Raw genomic sequence first — 13,526 nt, 5'->3', positions numbered from 1 at the left:
AGAGACAGGGAACTAGGCTGGAGACTGAGCCATTTTCTTGTCTGGCTGTAGGAAGGGGTTGAGGGGAGACAGGCTGGACATATCAGTGCCTCATGGATAGCCACAGAAAGTTGTGGGGAGCCAAGTGGGTAGCTAAACAAATTCAACTGGCACCCATCTTTGTCATGGAGACTGCACAATTCCAACTTCCCTCCACCCTGAAATCCATTTTGAACCTCTCAATCCATCTCAGCACCTTCTGTGCTTTCCCACAGTCCATTCCCACAGGCATGCTGGATTATAGTTAAACTACCTGGGAATGATATGACATTAAAGAAAGTAACACAAGCACCCACCCTGCCACCCCCACATTTCAACCCAGACAACACAAGAGGAGGTACAGATAGGCAAAAGCTTCTGAACACAATCCCCTTTGCCTATTCCACATACCCCAGTCCCCTGCCCAGAGACCCCTTCAAACCCCAACCTTCTGCACTCCACCCCACACTTAACTTTTTTTTTTAACTACTGTCATATCGCAGGCCCCTTGCCCCCTGTCTTGAGCCGCCCTCTTCTTCCCCCAACCAAGAAGGGGCCATGACAAGGTAACACCTGTAAGAAACTTAAGTTATTTCTGCTCCTGGTTACAACAAAAATATTGTCATGGGGGAAGGCTTTAAACACTTGTGAATGACAAAAGCTTTGTCAGTCAATGGCCAGTGTAGAGAAAGCCTTAGACAGCTTTGCCCAAGGAGTCACCCGGAGGGCAGGCTAGCCAGGACAGAGAGATCCAGTTATTCCCTGGGCAACTGAGGGCAATTTGTTCCCATTTGTGGTTAATGCTTACAGCTGACTCTCTCAAAGTGCAAAGCATAAGCTATTTTTCCAGTGGCAAACGGACAGCCCCTTTCACCAGCATTTATGTCTTGTTCATTTCTTAAGGAAAGGCATAGGAGGTCACAAAAGGTTTTTAAAGATTTCTGCTCATTCTTAATATCAGGACCATCTTCACTTTCTCTTGGAGGATGGCCTGGTGCCTGTACGCTAAGGTGTGACTCAAGGAATCTATCCTCCCTGTGGAAGGAAGGGGTCCGCATAGGGATAGTCGAATCATAGAGGTAAATGTGTGGTTTGTAGGTGGTGTAGCAGGGAAGGATTTGGTTTCTTTGACCATGGGATTCTCTTTCGTGAACAGAGATTGCTGGGAAGGGATGGGATCCACCTAACAAAGAGAGGAAAGAGCATCTTTGTGGGCAGGCTTGCAAACCTACTCAGGAGGGCTTTAAACTAGGTTCGTCAGGGGAAGATGACACAAGCCCTGAGGTAAGTGGGGCAAGAGGAGGGAACAATCAAGCGGGATTCCTGGGTGAAGAGGAGACAGTGGGCCAATCAGCCCCTTCTCTAAGATGCTTGTACACTAATGTCAGAAGCCTGGGGAACAAACAGGAAGAATTAAAGGCCCTGGGACAGTCAAAGAAGTATGAAGTGGTTGGAATAACGGAGACTCGGTGGGACGATTCTCATAACTGGAGCACGGTCATGGAAGGTTATAAACTGTTCAGAAAGGACAGACGGGAGAAAAGGAGGAGGAGTTGCGCTCTGTGTGAGGGAGCAGTATGATTGCTCAGAGCTCCAGTATAAGCAGGGAGAAAATCCAGTTGAGTGTCTTTGGGTTAAGCTTAGAGATGGAAGTGACAGAGCTGATCTTGTAATTGGTGTCTGCTATAGACCACAAGATCAGGGAGATGAGGTAGATGAGGATTTCTTCAGGCAGCTTAGTGAAGCTTCCAAAATCACAGGCCCTGGTTCTCATGGGAGACTTTAATCATCCGGACATTTGTTGGGAGACCAATACATCAGCACACAGACAATCCAGGAAGTTTTTGGAGAATGTTGGGGATAACTTCTTGGTACAAGTGCTGAAGGAACTGACCAGGGGCCGTGCGCAACTTGACCTGCTGCTCACAAACAGGAAAGAACTAGTAGGAGAAATAGAAGTGGGTGGAAACCTGGGCTGCAGCAACCCTGAGATCATAGATTTAGGAAGAAAGGTGAGCAGTAACGTACAGACCCTTGATTTCAAAGGAGCAGACTTTGACTCCCTGAGAGAAATGATGAACAGGATCCCTTGGGAAACAAAGATGAAGGGGAAACATGTTCAAGAGAACTGGCAGTATTTTAAAGAAGTCTTACTGAAGGCACAGGAACAAACCATCCCGCTGCATAGTAAGAAATGCAGACATGGTAGGCAACCAGCTTGGCTTAATGGGGAAATCCTTAGTCAGCTTAAACTCAAAAAGGATGCGTACAAGAAATGGAAATGTGGACAGTTGACTAAGGAGGAGTATAAACATATGGCTGGAGAATGTGGGGGAGTAATCAGGAAAGCGAAAGCACAATTGGAACTGCAGCTGGCGAGGGATGTGAAGAGTAACAAGAAGGGTTTCTACAGGCATGTTAACAATAAACAGGTTATCAGAGAAGGTGTGGGGCCGTTACTGGATGAGGGAGGTAACCTAGTGACAGATGATGTAGGAAAAGCTGAAGTACTCAACGCGTTTTTTGCCTCAGTCTTCACGCACAAAGTCAACTTTCACGTGACGGTCCTAGATAATTCAGTACGGGAAGGGGGAGGGCAGCCATCCGTGGTGAAGGAACAAGTCCTGAGCTATCTGGAAAAACTAGATGTACACAGATCCATGGGTCTGGATTTAATGCACCCAACGGTACTGAGGGACTTGGCAGATGTCACTGCTGAACCTTTGGCCATAATTGTTGAAGACTCTTGGAGATCGGGGGAAATATCTGATGACTGGAAAAAGGCAAACATAGTGCCCACCTTAAAGGAAAGAAGGACAATCCAGGGAACTATAGACCGGTCAGCCTTACCTCAGTCCCTGGGAAAATAATGGAGGGAATCCTCAAGGAATCCATTTTGGAGCACTCAGAAGAGGGGAAAGTGACCAAAAGTAGCCAACATGGATTCACTGGGGCAAGTCCTGTCTGACCAGTCTGATTAGCTTCTATGATGAGGTAACAGGCTCTGTGGACATGGGAAAGTCAGTGGATGGGACATAGCTTGACTTCAGCAAAGCTTTTGATACGGTCTCCCAAAACATTCTTGCCCATAAGTTAAGGAAATGTGGATTGGATCCTTGGACTATAAAATGGATAGAAAGCTGGCTTGACGGTAGGGCCCAACGGGTAGTGGTCAATGGCTCAATATCTGGATAGCGGTCGGTTTCAAGCGGAGTGCCGCAAGGTTGAGTTCTGGGGCCAGCGTTATTCAACATCTTTATTAATGACCTGTATGGGAGACTGAATTGCACCCTCAGCAAGTTTGTGGATGACACAAAACTAGGGGCAGAGGCAGATACATTGGAGGGTAAAGAGAGAATCCAGATGACCTGGATAAATTGGAGGACTGAGCCAAAAGATATTGGATGTGGTTCAACAAGGAGAAGTGTAGAGTCCTGCACCTGGGGCGGAAGAACCCCAAGCATTGTTATGGCTGGGGAACGACTGGCTAAGCAGCAGTACAGCAGAAAGGGACCTAGGTGTTATGGTGGATGAAAGGCTGGATATGAGTAAACAGTGTGCCCTTGTAGCCAAGAAGGCTAATGGCATACTAGGGTGCATTAAGAGGATCATTTCAAGCAGCTCTAGAGAAGTAGTTATTCCCCTCTATTCAGCACCGGTGAGGCCACATCTGGAATACTGTGTCCAATTCTGGGCCCCCCAGTATAAGAAGGATGTGGATTTGCTGGAACAGGTTCAGCAGAAGGCAACAAAAATGACTAAGGGGCTGTAGCACAAGACCTATGAGGATAGGCTGAGGGATTTGAGCTTGTTTAGTTTACTGAAGAGAAGACTTAGGGGTGATTTAATAATAGCCTTCAACTTCCTGAAGGAGCGCTCTAAAGAGGAGGGTGAAAAACTGCTCTCAGTGGTGTCAGATGGCAGAACAAGGAGTAATGGTCTGAAGTTGAAGAGGTAGAGGTGTAGGTTAGATATTAGGAAAAACTACTTCACCAGGAGGGTGGTGAAGCACTGGAATGCGTTGCCTCGAGGGATGGTGGGTTCTTCATCCCTTTAGGTTCTTAAATCCCAGCTTGACAAGGTCCTGGCTGGGATGACTTAGTGGGGGTTGATCATGCTTGAAGCAGGGGGCTGGATTAGATGACCTCCTGAGGTTGCTTTCAGCCCTATGATTCTGTGACTTACACCACAGTAGGGCTTTGTCCACACTGGCCACTGAGCGACAAAGCTCCTGCAGACAAAGCAATCACCACTCAGAGGGGGTGCAAGTTTTAGTCAGCAAAAAGCACTGACAAACAGTGTTTCCACTGCCTGACTTTGTGACAGAGCTGTGTTCTTCACGTAGGCATTCTTATTCTTGTATCAGAAGGGCTTTCAGCCTTTTAGCTTCCACTGCTGGGAAGGGGTTGTTACTGTCTGCGTAGAATTGCTAAACCTTCCCCATTCGGACCAGGCCTGGGCCATATGTAAAGGGTGAGTTATGAGCCCTTTTTGGATATGTTTTAACAAAGAGAGCTTTCCTCCCAAGTGTTTGTTTTTTTGGTGTTAAACCTGTCTGTATAAAATCACTTCCTATCGCAGTTCATGGGCAGTGAGCCTTGCCTCACCTGCATGTAAGCAGAGAAGACCTGACCAAGCATTGCCTTGAGTTCTCCATCACAGAGCTCAAACACATGTGCTTTCTATTTTGAAGAGCTCCTTAGAGAATTTCTGAGAAGTTTATTTGCAGATCTAGGCTTCCGTAAAGAGATCCCACCACAAGAGCAATTTGTCCTCCCCCCGCAGCACACCCACTCTGCCTCCATCTTGCATCCACACTGGAGACACCAAGGAGTGCTCTCCCAATTCAACTTCCAGCAAGACAGCTAACATGTTATGGTCACACTTTGCCTTCCACTGCATCGCCCATCTGGGGGGTGCTGTCACCCGTTTATCCAAGGGTACAGAGGCCAGAGGAGGTCAGTGGCTGCAGCAGCAGAGAACACCCGGCCCTGTGTTTGGGCAGGAGCCTTCGCTGATCTAGGACATCAGTAGAGACTGGCCTGTGTTGTGATGTTCTCACTCATAACAGAGGCCTGAGATCATGAGCTCCCTGGAGGACATAAGAATGAGCTGCTGCACTATTGCTGCCAGACCACGGCAGCTCTTTCCTCTGTGTCTCTACTGAGTAAGGTCAGGGGAGGGCTGCAGATCAGGGGGGTCCCAGCCCATGACAGACAGGCCCAATGACTTGGGTGGAGCCAGCCAGTGCTCTGAAGAGCAAGGATTAGCCTATTGCACAATTTGCCTTTCTCCCCCACTGGCTCCAAGGTCTTTTGAAGCAGAAAGGAGAAAGCTGGAAATATCCTTCCTCTCCTGCACACAATAAACTGGAAGCAATAAAGGAGCAGGCACAAGCAGCCTTGATCCATGCAGAGGCTACTCCTGACCCAGGTCCAGTCCTTCCTGTCACTGCCCAGCTCTGCAATGAAAGCTTGGGGAATGGCTGCAAACCTAGCACTGAGGACCCGATTGCAAAACCCAGGCTTCATTCAAAAGCTGGCTGCGTAGTTACAGATGAACCCCTCCTCTGTAGCTCTCTCTGGCCACTGTAGCTCCTCATGAGACTTATGGCCACAGCTGGCGTCCTCCCCACAACTGACAGGGTGATTAAAGCTGAGTCATGGCTCCGAATTGCCTCCTTGTGCTCCCAGCTCAGTCTGAAACACAACACAGGCAGTTCCAACCCTGCAGTCCCACCCAAGATAGATGGTGGGCCTGAGGAATCCACTGGCATTACTGAAGTCCTTTATGGAGGGGACACACAGAGAGAGCGGTGTTGAGACCAGACTCCCCTCATGGGTGGAGTCCCACAATGATACATTCTTGCACCAGTTCTGTTCAACACCTACATACAGCCATAGTAGAACCTGGAAGACAATCTGGACTCACATATCATCAATATACAGATGACTCAACTCTACCTGTCCGCCACGCATGACCTCTCCACCACCATCCAGACAGGCCAGGACAAAATCAGCTTATGCATGAAAAAGAGGTGGCTGAACCTGACACAAACAGAGAATTATAGGAGGGCGAAGTAATTAATGCAAATCAGCCTGGGTTTATGGAAAATATTTATCTTAAAGTGAAGGTTGCAGTGATGATTACACTTATAAGTAGCTACACAGAGAACAAATCTTTACCAATGAGTGCGTCAATCTAGCAAAAAAAATTACTACACAATTCAGTGTCTGGAAATTGAAGCTAGATAAATTTAGACTAGAAATATGGCACATGTTTCTTAATGGTGAGAGTGATTAACCACTGGAACAGAATGGATGTGTTTCTAACAGCTTTGCTCCGGAATTTTTGTGGTGCAGGTTTCCAGGTGGTGACATACAGCTGCAACCAAATGATCTCAATGGTCCCTGCTCACCTTGGACTATAAGAACCTAAAAGAACGGAAAGCTCCGGGACGAGGATGATGGCAGGCTGCTCCACTCCTAAGACTAAGTGAAACTTTCCCCACAAACAAAGCTGGTCTTCTCAAAAGAATGATCATGGCAGCTATCTCCCTTAACATCTTCAGCTGGAGGGCACCTCCGCCTGCGGAAGATGACAGACTCAGACACACAAGCACAGGCAGCAGAGGATGCACCACCCCATGTCCATGTAAACATACATCCATACACACTCCTCTCCTACTCATATAGGCTACGTCTACACGTGCAGCCAACATCGAAATAGGCTATTTCGATCAATAACGTCTACACGTCCTCCAGGGCCGGCAACGTCGATGTTCAACTTCGACGTTGCTCAGCCCAACATCGAAATAGGCGCAGCGAGGGAACGTCTACACGCCAAAGTAGCACACATCGAAATAAGGGTGCCAGGCACAGCTGCAGACAGAGTCACAGGGCGGACTCAACAGCAAGCCGCTCCCTTAAAGGGCCCCTCCCAGACACAGTTGCACTAAACAACACAAGATACACAGAGCTGACAACTGGTTGCAGACCCTGTGCCTGCAGCATAGATCCCCAGCTGCCGCAGAAGCAGCCAGAAGCCCTGGGCTAAGGGCTGCTGCCCACGGTGACCATAGAGCCCCGCAGGGGCTGGAGAGAGAGCATCTCTCAACCCCCCAGCTGATGGCCGCCATGGAGGACCCAGCAATTTCGACGTTGCGGGACGCGGATCGTCTACACGGTCCCTACTTCGACGTTCAACGTCGAAGTAGGGCGCTATTCCTATCTCCTCATGAGGTTAGCCACTTCGACGTCTCGCCGCCTAACGTCGAAGTTGGTGCCGCTACTTCGAAGTAGCGTGCACGTGTAGACGCAGCTATAGTGTCCAGTCACCTTTCCTGCAGCCAGTGACCCTTGAGAACTCCAGCTCCTGGGGCCACCCCAGGTCAGTGCAAACACTAGCGCACAAGTTACCTCCAACCTCGAGCAGCACATAAACTGTTCGTGCAGGGGGCACATGCCATGGGGTCATGCTGGGCACCACTTTAGCTACTCTGATGCTGTTAAACTGAGCCCTGATAACACTGGTGAAAGCGGCAACTACACTAGTAGGAGAGGTGCCTACCTCTGAGGAGGTAGAATATGGGATGGCTCTCTGAACATGTGGAGCTGTGTGTTCAATTGAGCTTTCTGTGAGCAGAGGCCACTGCCTTGTGTCTTTCCTGCAGGCACTCTTGTAATGAATGACCTGTAACCTCAGCTGGTGGCACCTTCCCCTTTCTGGAGGAAAGCCCATACTGTATCTAAAGTCACACAGATTGGCCCCTTTGAGGGAGCAGAGCATGCTAATACACACGTAATCCTGGGTAAGGGCACATATATCAGCCTGCCTTAACGACTGCAGAAAATGCCCCCCAACCTGAACATTAATTAACTGCAGACTGTCTTACCCAGGCCACTGCTCCTGCAGACAGCCTTGGGCGCGATCTGAACAGGAGAATGAACCCTTCCTCCCCACAGCACAATTCAAGAACCTGAGACAAAAGAGAGGCAGGGCCTTAGCACACCAGTGGCAGAGCTAGCATCAGACTCAGGGAGTCCTGACTGCTAAGCAATGTCCTAGCTACCATACACAGTGCCTCCACTATTTACTGCAACTGTTTAGCAGGTAAAAGTGAATGATCCCACCAGATCTAACTGAGTCTTCCTTACAAACCTCTGAATGGAAACCATCAGCCTAGTCCAGCCTGAACTTCTCAACTTTAGCTTCCCCATCCAATCTCCCTCATCCTGCTGACTCAGGAGGGAGGGTGGGGCTCAGGCTGACGGAGGTTACTGGAAAGGGGACCTTTCTGCGTCAGCTCTGTCTTTCCACTAAAGTGTTTGTACTTGCTAACGTGGGAGGCTGGCTCCCCACCCAGTCGGGACCTTCCTCTAGATCCAATTTCACTTTGTTTTCTTTAGAAAATCGCTTTGGAGACAAAAGGAATGCATCGGGTTGCTTTTCCAATCTCCACCCTCGGGGCAAAACCGAACAGGGAATGGGGCAGGTGAGATTTCTCCACCTGCCAAGGCCTGCTCTCACAGAGACAAGGACTGAGGGGTCTCCACCAGTGCTCCCTAGCACTGTTTATTTTGTTCCTTTGCTAAAAGACTCAGATGGTGCCGCCTCAACACCACCACCTGCAAGGCGCTGAAACAGCCTCTCCAAGAATTTCTGATGCTTGGGAACACAGATTCGGAGGTGACACATCAACTACAGAAGCAGGGAAGAAGCAGATTTCCTTTTTCACTGCATTGTCAATCCTCTCTCTGAAGCCCCCCGCCCCTCTCACAGAAGGGTCTGACACTTCCCAGGATTCACATCTACAGCCTGCTGCGTGCCACTGCTCTCTACCCGTATTGCATGGGCCACTAACAAAGCCAGGGCCCCACTGCCTCACCTCAGGACAGACGCAGCCCTCACACGAGGCACTGCATCAAACGACTGCAGACCAGACAATGATGAAGGGTGAAGAGAATTAGTCTTGGGGGTCAGGTCTCTGAACAGAGCAAGAGTACCCCACCAGAAATGCAGGTGTCCCTCCACAGGAGGACATGAAGGAGGAACTGATGGGTCTGCTCAGGCCCACCGACAGGTGTTGGGGGTAACCGCGCAGGGCCTGATAATTTAAAAGGACTGGGGGCTCATGGCTACCACTGCTATAGCAGAAACAGCAGCTGCTGGAGCAGGGCTCTCCCTACCAGAGCTGGTGCCCCAGGCAGCCTAGCAGTGACACCCCTCCTGCAGAGGGACCAGCCGCTCTGCAGGGTGGAGGGGTGCAGCAGCAGACACTGTGGGGGGCAGAGGGTTGCCAACTCTCTAGGATCAGATGGACTGGACACCATTTGCTGCAGTGGTGTCAGGTCTGGAAGAGTTGGCAACCTAGGGCAGGGAGGGAGGGCGGCTCATCTGTAGCCGTAGCAAGGGCACGGGGCACAGGTGTGATGGAGTGGGGGGAGTGCATGTGTGAGACTCAGGCTAGATGTGTATGAGACAAGCAGAGCAGCTCCCAGCCGCTAAGGATGACCCTGGGGCTATAACCTAGGCTGGCAGGTAACACCTCTGCCCTGAACAAAGAGGAAGGAGGAGCCAAAAGGGGATTTTTGAATCAGAAGCAGCAGTTAGATGCTGTGGGGGAGAGGGAGCTGGAAGGCAGCCAGCCTGGCGAGGGGGGGAAGCTACACCCCAGAGGGGCACCCCTCGGGCTCCTCTCCCCAGGACGGGTTGGAATGACTGTCTCTGACTGCTGCACTGACTCTTCTGTGAGAAACTGGGCCACTGTCGCCTAATAAACCTCCTGTTCTACCAGCTGAGTGAGAGTCACTCCTGCCTGTGGACAGGGTGCAGTGCTTGGGGACCCCTGCACCCCATCACAACAGGTCAGAAGAGGAATCGGGAGGAGCAGAGGGTGCCCGGCCAGAGAGACGCTGTGCTTTGAAGGGGAAACTACCCCCTGCATGGCTGCCCCCTAGTTCTCAGGAGTCCTCTGGTCCACACTTGTGTCACTCATGGTGCCCTGGTGAGTGGGGGCTGGGTGCAGCCTGTGGCGGGACCCAGCGAGGTGGGGAATGGGGACTGACAGAGACAGTGCTGAACCCATGGGGGAGTAGGAGTTGCCAGGGGATGGGGCTGAGGGCTGCCAGAGCCTCTGCACTGAGCCTATGAGTGGGGAGGAGGGTATGTGGGGGAGGGAGGACATCCCAAAGAAAACTTAGCCTTGGGCCCCAACAAATGTGTTGATGCCCTACACAGCTGTATATGCTATGTTTGCCTAACGAAGGCCCTGGGCCGAAGCCCTAGACCCTTTAAATCACCGCCAGAGCACTGGACTGCCCCTTCCTCTCAAGACCCCACTCCTTGCAGGGTCCCAGAGTCCATCCCTCCACAACCAGGACAGGGCCCAGCAAAGTCTGTTGGCTGCCTTGGGTCCACTTGCAAAAGGCCTGATTCTCCTCCACCCAACTCATCAGCCACATTGCGCAGCAAACTCTCTTCCTGCTCATTCTTGGTAGGAAGTGCCTGTGTATGGAAATGCAGGCAAATGCATAGGTGGCTCACAGCTGGATGAAGAGCCACCCTCACAAGGGAATGAAAAGGGAAGGAGAACTGCAATAACTCTAATGTTTCCATGCAGGCACCAGAGTCCAAGTGATCCTGGAAAAACACCACCGAGGACGTGGCTGCAGCATTTCCAGGGCCTCCTGTGCTCCAGCAACAGTCTCATGCTTTATCATTTCCTGGCTACCCCTTGGCACTTTCACCCGTGAACCTTACCCAAGCTGGAGAGCCCCTGCCAGAGATATTATGGCAGTAGGGTGCCCTACTAAACTCTGCCAGCTTCTGGAAACAGAGCATGTTGTGGCCAGTTTCTCCTCCATAGATCTGTCTCAGGCAGCCCTGTGTGCGTTTCAGCTGGCATCTCACTGTGAATTCGAAGCCAGATACCTCTGTGCTGAGCTAATATTCTTGCAAACATATGACGATTTCAACAGATTAATTGGAAACACAGCCTGGGTGTTGCAATCGCATGAACGACTCCAACTGCAGGAGCAAATGTTTTCATCTTCAACTGGAAGCAGTTCCCCAAATGGCAGGGCACATTCTTCTTGATATACCTCACTCCCTCTCCTGGTGTGAAAGCAGCCTGGGGGGAGAACTTCATCTCTCCCAGCAGCACTGTTGGGATCACTGGCCAAACCCTACACACCACAGCTGGGGCTGATGCAGCACACCTTGCGTCAGCAGAGGACATGCTGCTGCTGCAGGGATTGCTGACGCACTGCCATGGCTGGGTGGAAATTAAGTAGGAAAATATTTTACAAGACCTTTCCTGTTTTCGTCACCATTTCATTTCAGCTGAGGTTAAGCAGCCATGGAGTGTGAGGGCTGGAACTTCCAGACAGCAAGACATCGCCCTAGGACAGACACAAAGACTGGTCTTGCGGTTGCAGGTCTGGATGGGGGGAATTCAGTAGTAAGCTCTGTGGCAGGCTCCCTGGGGGACCGCTGGGCAGCCCCATGGGACCAGCTTTTCAGAAGTGTTCCACTCTCGTTGGAATGTTTATGGGCAGGTTTTACAAGTGCCCAGCACCCAGTATGCTGCACTCAGGAAAAATCCCTGTTTGGGGCTCCAGTTTCTTGTTGCTTGGTAACCCCTTTATGTGAGCTGAGCTGGCACAAAGGGGCCACAATACAGGTCTACACCCTCCTCCTGCAGGCCTGTGCCCCTCTACACCTCTAGAGGGATTACAGAGCCAGCCCCCAAAAGCTCCTGATTAAAGGAGACACAAGCCCCCTGGCCTCTGTGCACCTTGCCAGCGCAGGGATCATAACTCTGCCCTTTAAAGCCTGTGTGCCTCTATCTCACCATCCGTGAAAGGAAAGAACACTGTGTCCCTGCCTCATGGGCTCGGCAGAGAGACCCTTTCCGGGTTTCTTAGAACCCAGCTCCCACATTACACAGTCATCAGAATCCAGCAGGACATGTGGGAACTCGCACACACCCAGCAAGACTAGAGCTAAGAGGGTTTATCATCTCCTCCAACACCAGATGTCTAGGAGGTTCTGCTGCTGTTCTCTCCGAGGACGGCATTATAGTTCAGGCACCTGCTCAGACTAGGTCTAGAGAGAGTGCAGCGAAGACACTGGTGCCATCCCGCTCAGGGCCTCCCAGTGCTAATGCAAACAGCAGAGCAGAACCAGGCTTGCAATCACGAACATTTTAGGGAGATTAAATTCCCTGTATTCATATGTAGGGCCCTATCAAACTCATGGTCTATTCTGGTCAGTTCCACAGTCATAGGATTTTAAAATATGATAGCTGTGTCTACACGTGCACGCGACTTCGAAGTAGCGGCACTAACTTCGAAATAGCGCCCGTCGCGGCTACACGTGTTGGGCGCTATTTCGAAGTTAACTTCGACGTTAGGCGGCGAGACGTCGAAGTCGCTAACCTCATGAGGGGATCGGAATAGCGCCCTACTTCGACGTTCAACGTCGAAGTAGGGACCGTGTAGACGATCCGCGTCCCGCAACGTCGAAATTGTGGGGTCCTCCATGGCAGCCATCAGCTGGGGGGTTGAGAGACGCTGTCTATCCAGCCCGTGCGGGGCTCTATGGTCACCGTGTGCAGCAGCCCTTAGCCCAGGGCTTCTGGCTGCTGCTGCTGCAGCGGGGGATTCATGCTGCGTGCACAGGGTCTGCAACTCGTTGTCGGCTCTGTGGATCTTGTGCTGTTTAGTGCAAGTGTGTCTGGGAGGGGCCCTTTAAGGGAGCGGCTGGCTGTTGAGTCCGCCCTGTGACCCTGTCTGCAGCTGTGCCTGGCACCCTTATTTCGATGTGTGCTACTGTGGCGTGTAGACGTTCCCTCGCTGCGCCTATTTCGATGTGGTGCTGCGCAACGTCGATGTTGAACATCGACGTTGCCAGCCCTGGAGGACGTGTAGACGTTATTCATCGAAATAGCCTATTTCGATGTCGCCACATCGAAATAGGCTACTTCGAAGTAGGCTTCACGTGTAGACGTAGCCAATAAAATTCATTATTTCAGATATTTAAATCTGAAATTTCACAGTGTTATAAGTGCAGGAGTCCTAACCCAAAAAGGAGTTGTGGAGGGGGTCACAAGGATATTTTATGGTGGTTGTAAGTATCAGAGAGGTAGCTGTGTTAGTCTGTATCTTCAAAAACAGGAAGTCCTGTTGCACCTTACAGACTAACAGATATTTTGGAGCATAAGCTTTCATGGGCAAAGATGCATGACAAAGCGGGTCTTTGCGCACCAAAGCTTATGCTCCAAAATATCTGTTAGTCTATAAGGTGCCACAGGACTACTTCTTGTTTATGGTGGTTGTGGTGGTTCTGCACAACTGCTGAAAACAGCATCGTCTTCAGAGCTGGGCAGCTGGAAAGCAGTGGCAGTTAGCCTGGAGCCCAGCTCTGAAAGCAGAGCTACCACCAGCAGCTGCGCCAAGGGAAGAATGGCTTGATATGGTGTTGCCACCTTTCCTTCTGCACAGCCT

At 50.8% G+C, this 13,526-nt stretch overlaps 1 protein-coding gene across 6 annotated transcripts in view; it reads right to left on the bottom strand.

The window, feature by feature from the left end:
• The window catches only part of HDAC7 (histone deacetylase 7), a 241,923-nt gene that overhangs the window by 72,400 nt on the left and 155,997 nt on the right, over nucleotides 1–13,526 (bottom strand). The window contains exon 2 of one of the 6 annotated variants that reach the window (XM_074979490.1): nucleotides 11,331–11,420. The exons of the other annotated variants lie outside the window; for them this stretch is intronic. The gene's annotated coding sequence lies outside the window, so the exon portion shown is untranslated. The remainder of the gene's footprint in view (nucleotides 1–11,330; nucleotides 11,421–13,526) is intronic. 6 annotated transcript variants of the gene reach the window in all.

Source organism: Carettochelys insculpta, chromosome 29 (genome assembly GCF_033958435.1).
Source record: "Carettochelys insculpta isolate YL-2023 chromosome 29, ASM3395843v1, whole genome shotgun sequence".
Lineage (NCBI taxonomy): Eukaryota > Metazoa > Chordata > Testudines > Carettochelyidae > Carettochelys > Carettochelys insculpta.
This window is presented reverse-complemented; position numbering and strand designations above follow the sequence as displayed.